Here is a 19,029-nt window from a genome sequence, read left to right on the forward strand (position 1 = left end):
CCCCATACCTTCCTCTCCTCCAACCTTTCACTTGAGAACCTTGCTTCATATTTCACTGAAAAAGAAAATAAGGCGATTTGCAGAGTTCCCTCTTTTTCCCCTCCTCTTCACATCACATCATTCAGATGTCTTCCCCCACTATCTCCTCTTTCACCACTGTTTTACTTGAAGAAGCAGTCATTACCAAGGCAAACTCCTCTCCACAAGGACATGATCCCATGCCACCCTTTCTTCTCCAGCAAATTGCCCCTTCTACCATCCCTACTCTCACTCATCTTTAGTTTCGCCCTGTCTACTGATTGCTTCCCTACTGCCTACAAACACACCATGTTGCCACCACACTCATAAACCCCTTACTTGATCTGTCCATCTCCTCTATTTTGTGGCTAAACTATGTGAGAAAGCCATCTATCTATATTAGATGTCTCCATTTACTTTCCTCTCCCTTGCCTCTTAGATCTCTAGCTTCTAACTCCTTCATTCAACTGAACTTACTCTCTCCAGAGTTATTAATGATCTCCAATTGCCACCTAATGGCCTTTTTTCAGTCCTTACTCTTCTTGACCTCTCTGCAGCTTTTGACATTCTCCCTGATATTCTCTTCTCTTTAGATTTTCATGCCACTGCTCTGGCCTGGTTCTCTTACTACATATCTGACCACTCCTAGACCATCCTTCATTCTCCCTCTATAGTATTTTACTTAGTGATCTCTGCAGCTCCTATAGTTTTAATTACATATCAATACAGGTATTTCTCAGCTCTATTTGTCCAGTCCTAAATTCTCTCCTGACCTCGAGTCTCTCATCTACAACTGCCTCTTTGACATCTCCAACTGGATGTCCCACAGATACTTTAAATATGTCCAAAATGAAGCCTATTATTAGCCCTCCCAAACTCTCCTCTTTTCCAAACTTCCCTATAATCACCATTCTCTTAGTCACCCAGGCTTGCAACCTATGTGTCATCCTCATTTCCTTACCTGCTCTTACTCTTTTCTCATATCCAATCAATTTTCTCTTTTTAATAGTATTTCATTTTTCCAATGACATGTAAAGAAAGTTTTCAACATTCACTTTTATAAGATTTTGAATTCTAAACTTTTTTCTCCCTCCTTCCCTCTCCCCCTCTCCAAGACAGCATGCAACCTGATATAGGCTATACATGTACAATCATATTAAACATATTTCCACATTAGTCATGTTGTGAAAGAAGAGTCAGAATAAAAGGGAAAAGCCAAGAGAAAAAACAACAACTACAATAAAGGTGAAAACAGTATGCTTTGATCTACATTCAAACTCCATAGTTCTTTCTCTGGATATGGATAGCATTTTCCATCATGATTCTTTTGGAATTGTCTTAGATCACTGTATTGCTGAGAAGAGCCGAGTCTATCAAAGTTGATCACCACACAATATTGCTGTTACTGTTACAGTGTTCTCTTGGTTCTGCTCACTTCATTCAGCATCAATTCATATAAGTCTTTCCAGATTTTTCTGAAGCCCCTTGCTCATCATTTCTTATGGACCAATGGTATTACACTACATTCATATTACTACAACTTGTTCAGTCATTCCCCAGTTGATAGGAATCCCCTCAAATTCCAATTCTTTGCCACCACAAAAAGAGCTGCTATAAATATTTTTGTACATGTGGGTGTTTCACCTCTTTTTTTTTTTATGATTTCTTTGGGATACAGACCTAGAATTGGTATTTCTGCATCAAAGAGTATCTACAGTTTTATAGCTCTTTGGGCATAGTTCCAAATTGCTCTTCAGAATGGTTTATCCAATCAATTTTTGAGTCATGTAATTTCTACCTTCATAATATCTCTTGTATCTGCCCCCTCCTGTCCTCTGACACTGCCACCACCCTGGTGTAGGCCCTCATCACTTCATGCCTGCACTACTATAATAGACTGATGGTTGGTCTCCAGCCCCAAATCTCTCCCCACTCCAGACCATTCCTCATTTAGGCTTGAATCAGTCTTTCTAAAGCATAGGCTTCACCATGTCACCCCTCCCTTGCCTACCCCATTCAATAAAGTTTGGTGGCTCCCTATTACCTCTAGGATCAAACATAAAATTTTCTGTTTGGCTTTTAAAGTCCTTCATAACTGCATTCCTTCTTACCTTTCCATTCTTCTTACAACTTACCCCCTCTGCCTCACTCTGATTCAGTGACATTGACATCCTTGCTATTCCTTGGATACACCATTCTACCTCTAATTCTAAACATTTCCACTGGCTATGCCCTCTGCCTAGAATGTTCTCTCCTCATCTCTGCTTCCTCAGTTCCCTGGCTTCCTTCAGGTCTCAATCAAAGTCTCATCTTCTGCAAAAAGCCCTTTCCAGTCCTCCTTAATCTCAGTGCCTTCCCTCTGAGATTATTTCCAATTTATCCGATCCACATCTTGTTTGTATATAGTTATTTGTATGTCACCTCCCCCATTGGATTGTAAGCTCTTGGAGAACAGGGACTGCCTTTTGCTTTTTCTTATAGCCCAGTGTTTATTACAGTTGCTGGTACACAGTAGGTGCTTAAACATGCTTGTTAACTGATTAACAGTGCTCTTTCCAGTGTAACAGGTGGCCATCTAATACAGGGAATAATGCCAGAGACTTGAAGGCTACATTGCTTGGGCTTCCTTGAGGCAACCCATTTCTGAGAGTAGGACCACTCTGCAAAGGGCCCATAAATCCCATAAGGGTAGGTGCTTTCCCAGAAGCAGGCTAATAGAGGCCTTCCACTCTGCAAAGGGTTACAGCTCAGACCCAGGAACTAGAGTCATAAGTGCAAAGCCACAGTTTGTTAATATTTAAAGATGCTTAGAAAAAGTGCATGCATAATTAAGCAGGGCATCAGCACTGTTGATTCAGAATCATCTATCTTCTTAAAGGGGACTTGCTCATTTGTGAAGCTGTCAGGAAATCTGCAGATGAGCCGCAGGAATGGTTGTTTTTAAAATTAATTTGGGGTGATTTAGAAAGTCTGTGCATTCCAGACACATCTACTCCCCAGATTAAAGGAGATTGTGCTGGGTAGGAGGTCTGCTTTGCTGGATTTGAAGGGGAAGGCACTGTACTCTTCTCTGATCCACGGCAGTATCTGAAGGCCTGATGACTCAGTTCCCCACTCAAGATATTAGCCTTTCCTTGTCCAAGGTCCTTATGATATGTGTGCTTCTACCTTGCCTTTCTCAGTCTGAGTATATAATTATGGGTTTCAGTGAGAGAGGGGTGTCAGTTTTAAGTCACAATGGACTGTCCACTTTTCTTGGCCAAAAAATAGTGTGGCTGGATATGTGGGGGACAATATTGATAGAATTCAGATTCTTTCCCCCTCTTCTTTCTCTGATGTTTCCGTCTCCTCTTCCTCTTCTTCTTCCTTGGAGTTAGCAAGCTACAAATTCAAAATGAAGGAGGGGTATGACATGGCAGACAAAAAAGCTGATGTGATCTTAAGCTTCATAAACAGGGGTTTGGGATCCAGAACCAGGAAGGAGATCATAGCATATTGGACTCATTTAGAGAAATTGGAGATGTTTATCTTGGACAAAAGAAGAATGTAGTAGAGGTTGGGAGGGGGGCACACATAAGAGCTGGTGTGGAAGAAGGATTTCATTTGTTTTACTTGTTTCCAAAGAGCAGATTTAGGAGCAATGGGAAGATGTTGTAGAGATTTTGGACTAATATAAGGGAATTAGAACAGTGCCAATATTCTAATCATACTAACGTGTATATATGACTGCAAACCATAGGACAAGACAATTTCCAAGGAATGATGATAATTCAGAGTAGAGTAGAGAGGCACGTGGTGAATGTGAGCAGAAGATGCAATTTAAGGCAACAGAGAAATTAAGAAGGAGAAGCAGATGTGATCTAAGAATCGTGTAAGTGATAAAGAAGATGGGCAGGTCCTAGGGCAAGACTGAGGGACAGCTGATGGACTCTGCTGGCTTCTTTATTATGTCAAGAGGAATTGAGAAAGGTAGTGAACTGATGGGAAGACACGGATCAAAGTAGAGAAAGATGGAGAGGTATGGATGGGTTGGGATCTGCATTATTGGAGGCCAAACCCCAGTCAGAGGTCTATTAGAGCATCAGAGTACCTAAAGAAAAACTTCAAAAAGAGTTGCTATAAAGATTTTTGTGTTCATTAGTCTTTTCTCTCTTCATTTCGTATGGTTAGTGGTGTATCCTAAGGTCATGATCTGGGGAGTATAGTTTCAAATTGCTTTTCAGAATGATTGCACCTGTTTACAGAGGAGGATGCTTCTCAATTCAAATTATCCTTTAAATGTGGCTGGGGAGAAGTATTAGACCAAAAGATGTTGTATGAAATTTATCCAAAATGGTAATCAATTCATTTTTCCATTAAACTCCTACTTCCTCCAAACTTTCTTGTTTCTCTTGGTGACACCACCATTCATCAGTCACCCTGGTTTTCGTACTTGGAGTCATCCATGGCTCTTCCCTCTCCTTTATCCCATATGCTTAATCAATTACTAAGTTGTGTTGATCCTAATTCCACATTATTACTCTCATCTCTCTCATTATCTCTACTTATACACACTCTAGCCTACTTCACAACTTCATCACCTCTTGACTAAATTATTACAGTGAGCTTCCTAATCCTTCTCATCTTCTGCCTCTTCCCTCTCCAATCCATTCTCCACACAGCTACCGAATCCATATTCCTAAAACATAAATCTGCCCACTCATTCCTCTTCCCCTCAAAGATCTTCAAAGATTCTCTATTGTATCTAGGATAAAATGCATACTCTTCAGCTTGGCATTTAAAACCCTTCATAAGCTGACTCCCACCTACCTTACTAGACTCATTTCATGTTAGTCCTTTGTTCCAGCCAAACTGGCCTAAACTTGTGTTTCCTGAACACACTTTTAACCTTTACATAAGAGGTTACCCATATCTGGAATGTGCTCCCTCCTGAGCTTGTAGAATCCCTACCTTCCTTCCAAACACAGCTCAGATGCTGCTTCCTTCATAAGGCCCTTCCTGATTTCCTTTCCTACCACCACCCTGTTATCATCTCTTTGAAATTATTTTTTAGGGGGCAGCTAGGTGGCGCAGTGGATACAGCACAGGCCCTGGATTCAGGAGGACCTGAGTTCAAATCCGACCTCACACTTACTAGCTGTGTGACCCCAGGCAAGTCACTTAACCCCATTGCCTAACCAAAAAAAAAAAAAAGAAAGAATGAAATTATTTTTTAGTTATTTTCCACACACATTTTATCTCATCTGTAGAATATGAACTCCTTGAGGGCAGAGATTGTTTTGTGGTTGACTGTGGATCCCCAGAGTCAGGCACAGTGCCTGGCACACAGTAGGCATTTGATTAACATTTGATGGATTGAATTAATGTTCAATACCTACATGTATGGCTATCATACAGGCATAACATTGCATATTAGTATATTTAGCAAAAAGGTATCATTGGGCAGCAAGAAGAACATGCCTTGTAGCAAGACACAGGTCATATGTAAAATAATAGCATATTTGGGGTCTAAAGATAAGATACATATTATTCTCACTCCAATAATTGGCATTGTCTGGCAATATCAGTTGTAAAATGGGAACAATGACAGCTGCTGTTTTGTAAGTATAACCCCTGTCCCAAGTTCATTGGTATTGGACTCTCTCCTTATTAGTGGAGATGAAGGTTCTGCTTTACATGAAAAATGAGGCAGAGCGGGAGAGACAGAGAGTTTCCATTTTTAGTAGTTTCTCATTAAGGGATTCTCCAGGTTGAAAGTCTTCTTTAAGTGACTTCCAGTTTTGAGAGAGAAGATGAAAGAGGCCAACCTCATTTTAGGTTGCTGAAAGAAAACACTCTGGGAAGAAATGGGATGACTAGGCAGTCTCTATCATGCCCTTATTTCCAGCTTGCTAATCTAGAGACTTTGGGGATTTTCCCCTTAGGGGATATCCAGAACTCTCTCCCTTGGTTAAGTAGAGTTACCTCCTTTCCAATGAGAGAGCTCCTTCTTTCTATATTGTCTGGCATATAACGTGCTATGTATACCTTCTTGGATTTCTGTTTTGCTATGATGTGTATAAATTGAGTTGCTTTGCTATTTGCTGTATGTGCTCATTGTGGAACTGATATTAGGTAGGGAAGGGGTCAAGCCTTGGATATAGAGCTTGGAGTTCTCCTCCTTTCCCCCCAAAGTAACAAAATGATCAGAAGTTAGATAGACCTTGATCATATCTCCTAGGCTAACGATCTTTAAGGGAGCAGATGTACTTCTAGTCTAGTATCCCCCTATCTCTGAGAAGAGCAGAATGGTAATTTCTGGTCCCAACCTTCTGCTTCCCCCTCCTGGCAGGAATAAGAGTCTTCTTTGGAGGGAAAGGGGTAGAAAAGAGGCTAAAGATGTCTATTCTGCCTCTCTTTAAGCCTCACAAGGACCTCTCTACACATTTGGGGCCCATTTACCACTTATTCGCTACATAGGGTTGATGCAAGGATCCAATGAGATAAAAGATACAAAGTGCTTTGCAGATCTTAAAGACCTACACAAAATTAGCTATTATTATTTTCACATGAATAACCACTTCTCCCATTTTCCCTGAATCATTGCAAAGAAATTTGGTCAATGGCCAGTTAGGCCTGGCACTTCTGCCATGGGTAGCCCAGGCTTCCTTTCATTGTCTCTAAGTTCTATATGTACAGATGAAGTATTAGGGAAGAAAGTCCTGGCTCTGTGTTCAGCCCTCCTTCCTCCCTTCCACAAACAGAGGTCTCTGCAAGGTCAAAACAGACTTGGTTGATTCACTGACTCTTGGGTGGGTACACCAGAATTTATTTTCTTCCTGATCTGACAACTTAGATAGTCTCTCTACAGCTGATGAAAGGACTTTTCTTCTTGGAGTTCACTTGACTGATTCTCCATCTCTCCTCTTATTCACCAGGGAACACTGCTAATTCCTTAGGAGACAATAGGGGTTTAGATGTATTGTCTTGGTTGGGCTCCAGTCATTGTCTGGGGACTCTCTTGAAGACTGGCAGATTGCTCAATCTTCCAGATACTTTGTATGAGATGTCTTTCCATCAGGCTTTCCATTTCCATTATCTATTCCCTGCACACCAAGATTTCTTAGCACCACTCTATAACCTTGTTGAAGATCTTGGCAATGAAATTGATTATCATCTTGTGTCTGGTTTCTATCAGAGATTTTCTGAGCCTAGCCATAAAAATAGGCTTTGAGTATACTTCAGCTTTTCTCTCAGTCCAAACACTTCACATTTTCTACATCTTCTAAAACTCTGAAAAAATAAATGTGGTTCCCTCGCACAAATCACCAGGTATGGAATAAGGCTTAAGATATCATTCTTGGTAGCATTGTAGACTTGCACTAGAAATTTTATGTGTTGACTCCATTGAACCTTTTGCTCAGGTTTTGCCGCCCACAGTATGTACAACAGGATGCTGGTGAAACATACAGACCAGGTTTACCTGAGAGTGGTCAGGTGTGCTTGTGTGCTACTTGGTTCCTGACAATGGCAATATTTCCATAAGTATTTGGCTTGCAAAGTCTCTGTCTTGGGCAGAGTAGATCCTGACAGCCACGTGAAAACAGTACACCTTAGCACTGTAGGCACATTCTGGTTTCTGATTGGACATGCATGTATTGTCAGATTAAATGGTCTTTTACCACCATGGTATTACTCTTATGGAGTGCATGGGGTATTCAGGGAGGGCTAGCACCTCTGGTGTAAGGGCTTGCCAAAGCCTTTTCAGGGCTGTTCATCCACCTTTGGTGCTTCACCTGTGGCTCCAAGTAGTGATAACATGCGTAGCAGCCATACCCTGGGAAAACTGTCTTGGCAGATGGACTTAAACCAGTGTGAAGGTTACTGACAGGCCTCAAATCCACTGGTAAATTATGGTGATGTCTACCTAAGCATGTGAAGACTTTCCCCAGTGGAATGGGTGGATGAGAACAATTTGTTTCAATGGCCATGAAGGTGGTAGAAGCAGGCACTGTGGAGCACTTAGAAGTTGGTCAGATACTGAAGATGGCAAGGTCATCCGCTGAATCCCTGGCCATCACCAGTCAGCTTGCCTTTTGTTTTGCCATTGGACTTCAGTGATTCTGGAAGAGAGAGTGAAACTGACAACTTTGTGCAACTCTGCCTTGCTTAAATCCAATTTACACACAAGTCAAGACATCAGCCTGTGATATCATTGCTCCTCTTCAATAATGAAGGACAAACAACAACAAAACAATTACTCATGTATTTCCTATTTCCTTCCAGAGGTAACCCCCCAAAAAACAAAGAACCTATACACACAAGCTCCAAAGTATACAGCATGAGTGACTAATATTTTCCTGAGAAAACTTTAACACAATTTTTAACACTTTGAATAAAGGTCTGCTGTCATTTTGTATCAGCAAATCCATTATTTTATCAGATCATGTTCTTCCTTGGCCCACACATCCAAAATCAACATAAAGTGTGTCTAGGACAGTAGAACAAAGTGTCTTGGGCAGGACTGACTGCTTCCTGGTACCACGTGTGCGATCAATTGCAGTCCAGTATAGTACTCTGTTGTATAAATCCAATGTCTGCCATTGTCTCAATAGTAAGGTGCCTTCTGGGGAATGAAGCTTGAGTCCTTGAGGGTCGTTCCATTTCTCCTCCACTTCCGTCACTTCTTATAGTCCTTCATCATGTCCTGCTTACCATCATCCAAGGACAATTGAGGCAAAGCAGAAGGCAACACAAAAATCACAGCCACCTTGAAGGCTTACCTCTGAGACTCTCAACTGTACTTTCATGAGGTTAAGCCCCAGCTCTGTGCATGTCACAGAGTATCTTCACCCTTTCCTTGGGTATAGCTGTAGCTCACCTGGCCAATGAGACAAGTACCTGCATTGTCATTAGTTTTCCCTGACCTATCGTGCACACTTGTACAGCTCCTCCTTTCTGGTGGGAAGCATTCAACTTAGCACCAATCAAAATGGAAATCAGCCTAATGTCAGTTCATACTTGAAATTGAGCTGTATTTACATGGACGTGGAACTTCTACTTACAAGCCAGAAATTGCAATTTATATATGAGATAATGAGTGTCACTCTCAGTAAGTCTTAAGATCATAAGATCATAGATTTAGAGGCCATAGAGACCAACCGCTTTGTTTAACAGATGAGGAAACCGACTAGAAAAAGGAAGTAACTTGTCCAAGGTGAAACTGCAAAGGATACACACACACACACACACACACACACACACACACAAGTATGTATGTATGTATATATATTTTAAAGTGGGAATAAAGGGGACCAAGCAGTACCAGTTCTTAAACTATTTGTCATTCAATAGCAACAAATTATTATTATAATTAATAATAATTATTATTAATTAACATTTAATCAATATGTTAATTATATTAATGACATTTAGCTGTGTCTGACTCTTTGTGACCCCATCTGGGGTTTTCTTGGCAAAGATACTGGAATGGTTTGCCATTCTCCAGTGGATGAGGCAAACAGAGGTTAAATGACTTGCCCATGGTCACACAGCTAGTGAAAGCCTGAAGTCAAATTTGAACTCAGGTTTTCCTGACTCCAGGCCCAGGGCTCTATCCACTAAGCCCCTTAGCTGCCTCCATTAAACTATACTAGAATGTAGTAATTATAAAAATTATTTGGTATTGGTTGAGAAATAAAAAGTTGTTCAGTGGAATACATTAAATGCATAACACAGAGAAGCAAATGAACCTAGCAGCCTAGAGATCAATGAACTGAAAGGCTCTAGTTATTAGGATAAGGACTCATTATCTGACAAAAACTGCTTGCAAAACTGGAAAAACTGGTAGAAATTAGGTTTAGACAAATACCTCACACCATGCACTAAGATAAGTTTCAAATAGATGAATCACTTAAATATAAAATGTCACATCACAAATAAATTAGAGGAACAAGGAAGAAACCACCTTTCAAAATTATGGATAGGGAATGTCTTCAAGAATAAAAAAGGGAAAGAGAATCACAGAAGATATGTTGGCCAATTTTGATTACACACAACTAAAAAGTTCTTGCATAAATAAAAACAATACATTTAAAAATAGAAAGGAAATAGTTAACTGGGGATAAAATCTTTACAACATGTTTCTTGGATAAAGATATCAAACATTTCCAAGATAGATAAATAATTGATTCAAATGTATAATGACAATGAGCTATTTCCCAATTGACAGGTAGTCAAAGGATATGACCAGGCACTTCTTAAGCCATATGAAAAAAAATGCTTGAAATCAGCATAACTAGAGAAATGCACATTAAAACAATTCTGAGGTTTCATCTCATATCCGTCAGAATAGCAAAGATGAGAATAAAAAGGGAAATGAAAGATGTTGGAGGAGATTCAGAAAAAACAGGAACACGTCATGTTGGTGATATTGTGAATTGGTCCAGTCATTCTGGAAAGGAATTTGGAACTATGTCCTCAAAGTTAGTAAACTTTGCAAACCCTTTGACTCAGCAACATCGATAATAAGCTTAAACTCCAAAGGAATCAAAGAAAAAAGAAATTGACCCACCTATACAAATATATTTATAGCAGCTCTTTTTGCAGTGGCAAAGAACTGATAACTGAATTGTTGTTCACCTATTATAGATGGCTAAACAAATTGTGATGTATGAATATAGTGGAATATTATTATACTATAAGAAATGATAGAATGAACAGTCTCAGAGATAATTGGAGAGACCTATATGAACTGATGTGGAGTGAAATAAACAGAACACGGAGAACAATGTGTATAATAGCAACAATATTATAAAGACAAGCAACTTTGAAAACCTTGAAAACTTGGATCAAGACCATGACCACACATGTTCCATTGTAGCGCATATGAAGCATACTGCCCCTCTTCTGAGAGACAAGTGATAGACTCAAACACAGAATGATACTTACTTTTGGACACGGCCAATGAGAGAATTTTCTTCACTTGACTATGCATGTTTGTTATAAAAATAGATAACTTCGAGTCCATAAAATTGAAAACCTCTATAAATAAAATTAATGCATCTAGGGTGAGAAGGGAAGCAGCAGAATGGCAAAAAAATCTTTGTACCAAATTTCTTTAATAAATGTTTGTTATCCAAAATATATAGGGTGTCTCAAAAATCTTAATGAAATTAAAACTATTTTAATTTAAAACTAATGCAGTAAAAATAATTATATATGTCTATAACATAATATGTAAGTATGTAATATATTATATGCACATAATGAGCTTCAATTAAAAGCCATTCTCAGATAGACAAGTAGTTAAAAGATATGAATGCATAATTCTTTTTTTTTTTGAGGCAATTGGGATTAAGTGACTTGCTCAGAGTCACACAGCTAGTAAGTGTTATGTGTCTGAGGCTGGATTTGAACTCAGGTCTTTCTGACTCCAGGGCCAGTGCTCTATCCACTGTGCCACCTAGCTGCCCCAAGAATGCATAATTCTTAAAAGAAGAATTGCAAACTATCAACAAATGTAGGAATGAATGGTCCAAATTACTACTAATAAAAGGAGAACAAATCAAAACATCCTGAGGTTTCACCTCATACCCTGACAATTGGCCAAAAAAAAAATTTGAAAAAAGATGGGAAGACTCAATGTTGAAAGAGCTGTGGGAAGATAGCATACTAGTGCATTGTTGGTGTATCTGTGGATCAGTTTAACTATTTTTGGAAAGTAATTTAGAATTATGCAAATAAACTGACTAAAATATCCATAACCTTCCACCCAGAGATTTTATCATCAAAGTTACATCCCAAAAAAGTCACTGATAAAAAGAAAGTCCCTATATATGCCAAAACATTTACAGCAACGTTTTCTGTTATGACAAAGAATTAGAAAATAGATATCCATCTGATTGGGGAATAGCTAGGCAAATTATGGTACATGAAGGTAATGGAATATTATTGATCTGTAGATGACAAATGTGATGAATATAAACGAGAGAAAGGGTCCACATAAGTTGATACAGAGTGAAGTAAGGAGAGCCAAGAAAACAATATTCACAATGACTGTGACAATGCAAATGGAAATACAAAATAACCACATAAGAAAATCAAAAGTGAATATTGCAAAATTGTAAAGAAAAAGAATGACTTGAAAGAAGAGATATGGGAAGACTCTCCTTCTCTACCCCTTGGTGGATGTGAGATGTCCACCAGCGTTGTACATTGCACTTTGCACGTGTTTTCAGACTTTTTCCAATGTATTGATTAGGTATGCTGATTTTCTCCCCCCTTCTTTCCTTTTTTTTCTTTTTTTTTTTTTTTGTTCTTAAAATGCTGTGTGTTATATGGGATGGCTCTCTGGGAGGAAGAGAAGAAGGCATGCTGGAGGAAATTATGGTGATGTAAAAAAGCAAAATGCACCAATGAAACTAATTTTTTAAAAGAATGGAGATCCTTGAGGGCAAGGACTATCTTGCTTTTTGGTATTTTTGTCTTCAGAGCTTAGCACAATTCCTGATAATAATAATAATAATAGTAATAAGCAGTGAATAAAAGTTTTTACATTAAAAAAGAAAGTTACATATTGAATTTATTATATACTTTTAAATCTTAAGGAAGTTTTAAGCTGATTAGACCTATCCGAAAGTGGAATAGAGTGCTTTAGAAGAGGCATAGGATCCTCATCATTACAAGTGCCTCTTGTCTACGGGAAAGTCATCCTGATCCTCCTAAATGTTTGTGCTCCTCTGTGAAGTTACTTTGAATTTACTTTGTACATATTTTATTTTTTACATACATACATACATTCATATATATATATATATACATATATGTATGTATGTATTCTTCAAGTAGACTGTAAGTTCTTTGAGGGCAGGAATGGGTTTTTTCTTCCTTCCTTCCTTCCTTCCTTCCTTCCTTCCTTCCTTCCTTCCTTCCTTCCTTCCTTCCTTCCTTCCTTCCTTTTTCTTTCTTTCTTTCTTTCTCTTTCTTTCTTTCTTTCTTTCTTTCTTTCTTTCTTTCTTTCTTTCTTTCTTTCTTTCTTTCCCTTTGTACTTTCACAATGCAGCACAGTGTCTGATACTCAGTACATGCTTAATAAATACTACTTGAATCAAATAGAATCTAAATTATTAGCATTATTACAGAAGAAATTCCTGCTCTGACAAGGTTGGATTAAATGTCCTGTAATTTAGAGGCAGTGTGTTTCAGTGGGAAGAGCTGGAGTCCAGGGTTTGTACCTTCCCTGTACGTTTCTTCCTAGCTGTGCATGTGTGCCAACCTTGGGTATGTTAATTCTCCTCTCTGTATCTCAGTTTCTTCATCTAAGAAATGAAAGGGTTCAATTAGATGTTCCCTAAGGTCTATTCCAGCTCTGAATCTGCGATCCTTTCTAGCTCTGAAATTCTGTGATTTTGCCCACCCTCAGATCCAGTGTTTTCCTTCTTCTTCCCCTCCAAAGTTCTCTTTTCCAAAAGGCTGGATGCCTGTTGGATCACTTCAAAGGCTCCTGTCTCCAAGGAGGGTCTCATCAAAGGTTCCATGCTATTAATGATAATTCCAGGCTGTTGAGTTAGTCCTTTTGAATGGATGAGGACTACTCTCAGCAGAGGCTACTCCTCAGCTGGCATTCATCCCTCCCTCCAAAGAGCACCAGGGTTGGGTTTCTCATTTGAAGGTGTCAAAGTCTCTGACAGCTCCCCTTTCAAATATTTCCACAACACTAGCCTCTAGCTTCAAAGCCTTGTTAGTCCGGTAAAGTCTTTGGGGTCTTCGGAGAAGGAGCCTGCTTTGGTAATTAGTATCATTAACTGGGGATTTTTAAAGTCAGGTTCTGGGGCTATATTTAGCTGCTCAGCTGAAAAACGACTAATTGGGCTGAGTCCCACGGAAGGACCTTCCATTCCCAGGGAATAGGCATCTGAGGATAATGCCTTATCATTTCTCCACCACATAGGGGGCAGGGCTGCCAGTTTTCAAAGCCCTTAATCAGAACTCACCAAGACGCTTGGGGCAAAGCCAGGTCATAATAATGGGATTTGGAGCTGGAAATCATCTATTCCAAAACGCTCTCATTTTATCTAGGAGGAAACCAAAGCTCAGTGAAAGGAAATGACTTGCCCAAGGTAGTAAATAGCAGATGCAGGAATCACAGCCAAGTCCCTTGACAGGAGATTGAAAATCCTGGATTCTTTAGGTAAATTGTCTTCCAAGAATCTAATAGGAAAGTAACGAATATGTTTCTATCACTTAACCCGAGAGTCAGGAGATCAGAGTCCTAGTCTCAGCTCTGTCAAACTGAGGGCAAGTTATAACTCTCAGGGTTGTTGCAATGAGAAATTTTAAAATATGAATGCGTAAGGTGCTTTGCAAACCTTAAAGTGTTATGTAAATTGTAGCCATTATTATTAATATAATCATTATCTTCATCATTATCATCATCTTCATTATCATCATTGTTATGGACCTCAGTTTCCTTAGCTGTAAAATAAGGATTATAATATTGTATCTACCTTCCTTTGGATCTTAAAAATTTCATACCTTCCCATGCCCTGTTACAGTCTCTGTAAGCTATTGTCAGCTACCCTGTTCTTGTCTACCAGCTAGCCCCTTAGTGAGAAGGACCTAGTTAAAGGAGCAGGGACCTGAAGGGGAAGTAGGAAGATTTCACAGGCTACTTTAGTGAGTCCATCGTTGGGCTGGCTGAATTCTCAAGGGGCCCTTGGAATCACAGGGCCTGTGTAGAGTATGCTGGAATATTCTGCACACATTCACTGTGTACTCCATCCATGGCTATGCTTGGGTTATTGGGAAACAGTGATTTTGAGTTAGGTTCCTAGGTATGACATATGGACTACTTGTGCCCAACCTGTGGTACAGCCTTCTGAGCTCTTACCGGTCAGTCAGTCAGGGGCACTGTATCTTGACCCCAACATAGTGAAGTCATTTTGGTCCTCTTAGAGAAAGAAGGACAACAACTAACCAGCTTAGGTGTGACTGTCTGTCCTAGAACTATCCTATGTACATAGTAGAATGGACCCTGGCCTGGGTGTCAGAAATTTAACTTATTTCAATTCAGCAAACATTTACTAAATACCAGTAAATGATACTCTCTCTCACACACATACACATGCACACACATATGCATAGCACCAGGAGTCAAGAAGACTTGAGTTCAAATCTAGTTTCAGACATTTACTAGCTGTGTGATCCCAGAAAAGTCACTTAACCTCTGCCTCACTTTCCTTGCCTGTGAAATGGGGATAATAATTGCACCTACTCCTATGGTCATTCTGAGGATCAAATGAGGTAATAATTGGGTAAAATTCTTAGCATAGTGTCTGGCACACAGTAAGCACTACATAAATGTTAGCTATCATCTTCATCATCATCATTATTATATAAACACATTTGGCATGCTGCAAGAGCTTTATGTACATGTATTCATTGATATATGTATGTATATTGACATGTACATGCATATGTATATATGCACACATACATATGGATATAATTATGTGTAGCTATACGTATAACAAAGACTCAGCTCTCAAGTTTATAATCTGGGGGAGGGGAGAGAAATATATCCAAATAGAAATGATAGGAGGGAAAGTGAAATGGGGATATAGAAAATAAAAACAGTTAATAAGGAATTGAAATTGAACGTAAATTAGAAGGTATTAAAAGAGCCCTGAGCTGTCCTCAATGAATTCAAGGCAGCAGGAATGAACAAACTGTCTCAGGGTACTGAAAGAACTGGTGGATGTGATATCTGAGTCCCTATCAATAGACTCTGAAAAATCGTGATGAACATGACAGGGGCCAAAATACTAAAGATGGGAAAATGTCCTACTTTTTTAAAAAATGGAGAAGGTGAAATCTTTCATTGCCATTTAGTGAGTTCAACTTAAATTCATGCCAAAAAATATAGAGGGCATTATTAAGATGAGGTTTGTGGCCATGTAGGAAGGGAAATGGTAATCACCAAAAGCCAACACGGCTTCAGTCAGAAAAGGTTGTATCACTCTAATATACAATTGGTGAAATTGTGAAGAGTCTAATCATTCTGGAAAGCAATTTTGAATTCTGCTTGGAAAGTGACGAAAATGTCTATATCTTTTGGCCCAGAGATCCCACGGCTAGGTACAGACCCCGAGGATGTGGAAGATAGAAGAAAAGGCATCATGTCCATCACAACATTTATAGTGGCACTTTGCGTGACTGAAAGAATGAGAAACAAAGTTGGTACACACTGGCTGGGGAATGGCTGAACAGCTTGTGGTGCACAAATGTAAGATAATATTTCTGTATCTCAGGAAATGATGAATATTAAAAATATAGAAAAGGATAGGAAGATATAGAAACAAATATGAGGTGAGATAAAGAGAAACAGGAAAACTATCCACAATGAGTTCGATTATGTAAATGAAAAGAACAAGGGGAAAAATACTTGTAGCAGCACTTTTTGTAGTTACAAAGAATTGCAAGCAAATTAGATGACCCTTTAGTTGGGGAAAAGCTAAACAAATTGTGGTGTGTATGTGTATGTGTATGTGTGTGTGTATGAATGTACGTATGTGCACGTGTAAGGTATGTGTATTGCCTATGTAAGTTATGTGTGGGTTCACATGTATTTGTAAAATAGTAACAGCTAGAGTTTATATTGCATGTTAAGACTTGAAAAAATGCTTTACACATTCTATCTTATTGATTTCCACAACAACTCTGCTATATAGGTGCTCTTAGTATCTCTAATTTGCAGATGAGGAAACTGAGGCTGATAGGTTCAGCTACTAGAGTCATACAGCTATTAAGTGTCTAACTCAGGATTTGAACTCAGGTCTTTTTGACTCCAAATCCTAACTGCAAACTGTTCCATCTGGTATAAATGTGACTCGTTCACACTCTTTCCAGGAGCCACTTAGATTCTTGCCTGAAGAGGAGTAGGAGATGGGGACCACCAGTCTGGCTGCTCTATTCTTCTCAGAGAGAGGGGTACCAAAGTATGATTATATCTCCCTACCCTTTTAAATATTGTTAGTCTAGGGAAAATGATTTTTAGATTCAGGCTGATTCTATGGTTGCTATCCCTTAAAGAGGAAGGGAGACCAGGTTATATCATCATCCTTATAATAATATTTACATAGCTCTTACTATATGTTAGGTACTGTGCCAAACTTTTTACAATTATCATTGTATTTGATCCTCACAGCAATCTTGGGAAATAGGTGCTATTGTTAGCTTTATTTTACAGATGAGAAAACTGAGGCAGACAGAGGTTAGATGACTTGTCCAAGATCACGCTGCTAATAAGTGTCTGAGGCTAGATTTGAACTCAGGTTTCTGATTGTAGGCTTGGTGATCTATCCACTGCTCCACCTGGCTGCCAAAGGCTTGGCTCTGTCCCATCAAATTCTTTCTTTTTTCATTTAAAAAAATTTTTTTGTTTTTAATTTATGGAATAAACCAAAAACTTCGATTATATAGTATAATAAAAAATGATTGCACATAAAACTGCAAATCTATTATGTACAACTTCCTAGTTCTTTTAGATATATAATAAAGTTATTGTGTAAATTTCTTTTCCTTTTTTCCCTTCCCCCACCGTAGAGATGGCTACCATTAGACACAAATATGTATATATATACATACACGTACATACATACATACATACATACATGTAGAATCATTCTATACATACTTCTATTTATCAGTTCTTTCTCTGGACATAGATAACATCTTCCTTCATATATTCTTTGTAATTAATCTGGATATTTATAACAGTCAAAGTGACTTATTCACTCAAAGTCATTCTTGAAACATTTCTGTTACTTCATACACCATTCTCTTGGTTCTGCTCATTTTGATCTTCATTATTTCATGCAAGTCTATCCATGTTTTTCTAAGATCATCAATCACAATTTCTTAAAGCACAGTAGTATTCTATCCCAATCATATACTTATTCAGCTATTCCTGAATTGACAGGCACACCTACAATTTCCAGTTCTTTGTCACCACAAAGGGAGTTGCTATAAATATTTTAGAACATGTAGGTTCTTTTGCTTTTTCCCTAATCATCTTTGGAAATAGACTTAGTAGTGGTATTGCTAGGTCAAAGGGTATAACAGTTTAATAACTCTTTGGACATAATTCCAGATTGCTCTCCAAAATGATTGGATCAGTTCACAATTCTACCAACAATGAATTAGTGTCTCGATAAAATAATAAAATGAATACTGTTTGCCTCAGTTACAAATATATTCATATATACATACATACATATTCCATCATGTACCATAATATGTTTAGCTATTCATCAGTCCTCATTATGTTCATGTTACATTGCATACATCCATATATAAAATATATAATATCTATCTATATGTATTAAATTAATTAGTGTATAGATATATTCACTGATATGATTCCTACTGATGAAAAATTCTCTCTACCAGTGTGATTTGGCACCAGTCTCACACCTTATAGTTTTAGAAAGTTCCTTTGGTGCATTGACGATTAAGTGACTTTCCCAGCTAGTCTGTATCTGAGATAGGATTGGAACCTGGGTCTTCTTGACTCAGAGGCTGGCTCAATGCCCACTATGTCCTCTCAAGAGAGTATAACTAATTTCATTTTCTTACATAAGACGATGGTATTTGTAATCTTCTATCATCTTCCTTGGGACGGCTAAGTGGTACAAAAGATGAAACACTGAGCCCCGAGTCAGGAAGACCTAAGTTCAAATCTGATCTTAGATACTTACTAGTTGTGTGACCCTGGGCAAGTCGCTTAATCCTGTTTGCCTCAGTTTCCTCATCCATAAAAGGAGCTGGAGAAGGAAATGACAAACCACTGCAATATCGTTGCCAAGAAAACCCCAAATGGACTAAATGGTGTGAAATGGAAATTCATGATTTTATACTGAATCCTCTTTTTATGCCGTGCTATGTACATGGAAATGTTCTTTATTTGGTCTTTCTGTATTTAGGTTCAAAATGAATAAATATAAAAAAGAAAAAAAAAAAGAAAATCACCAA

The 19,029-nt window shown here is 38.5% G+C and overlaps 1 long non-coding RNA gene across 1 annotated transcript in view; it reads left to right on the forward strand.

The window, feature by feature from the left end:
- The window catches only part of LOC110203055 (uncharacterized), a 213,270-nt gene that overhangs the window by 64,930 nt on the left and 129,311 nt on the right, over positions 1-19,029 (forward strand). Inside the window, exon 2 of the long non-coding RNA XR_013484371.1 lies at positions 16,120-16,282. This is a non-coding gene — a long non-coding RNA (uncharacterized LOC110203055). The remainder of the gene's footprint in view (positions 1-16,119; positions 16,283-19,029) is intronic.

Source organism: Phascolarctos cinereus, unplaced genomic scaffold (assembly GCF_003287225.1).
Source record: "Phascolarctos cinereus isolate Bilbo 61053 unplaced genomic scaffold, phaCin_HiC Scaffold_2;HRSCAF=192, whole genome shotgun sequence".
NCBI lineage: Eukaryota > Metazoa > Chordata > Mammalia > Diprotodontia > Phascolarctidae > Phascolarctos > Phascolarctos cinereus.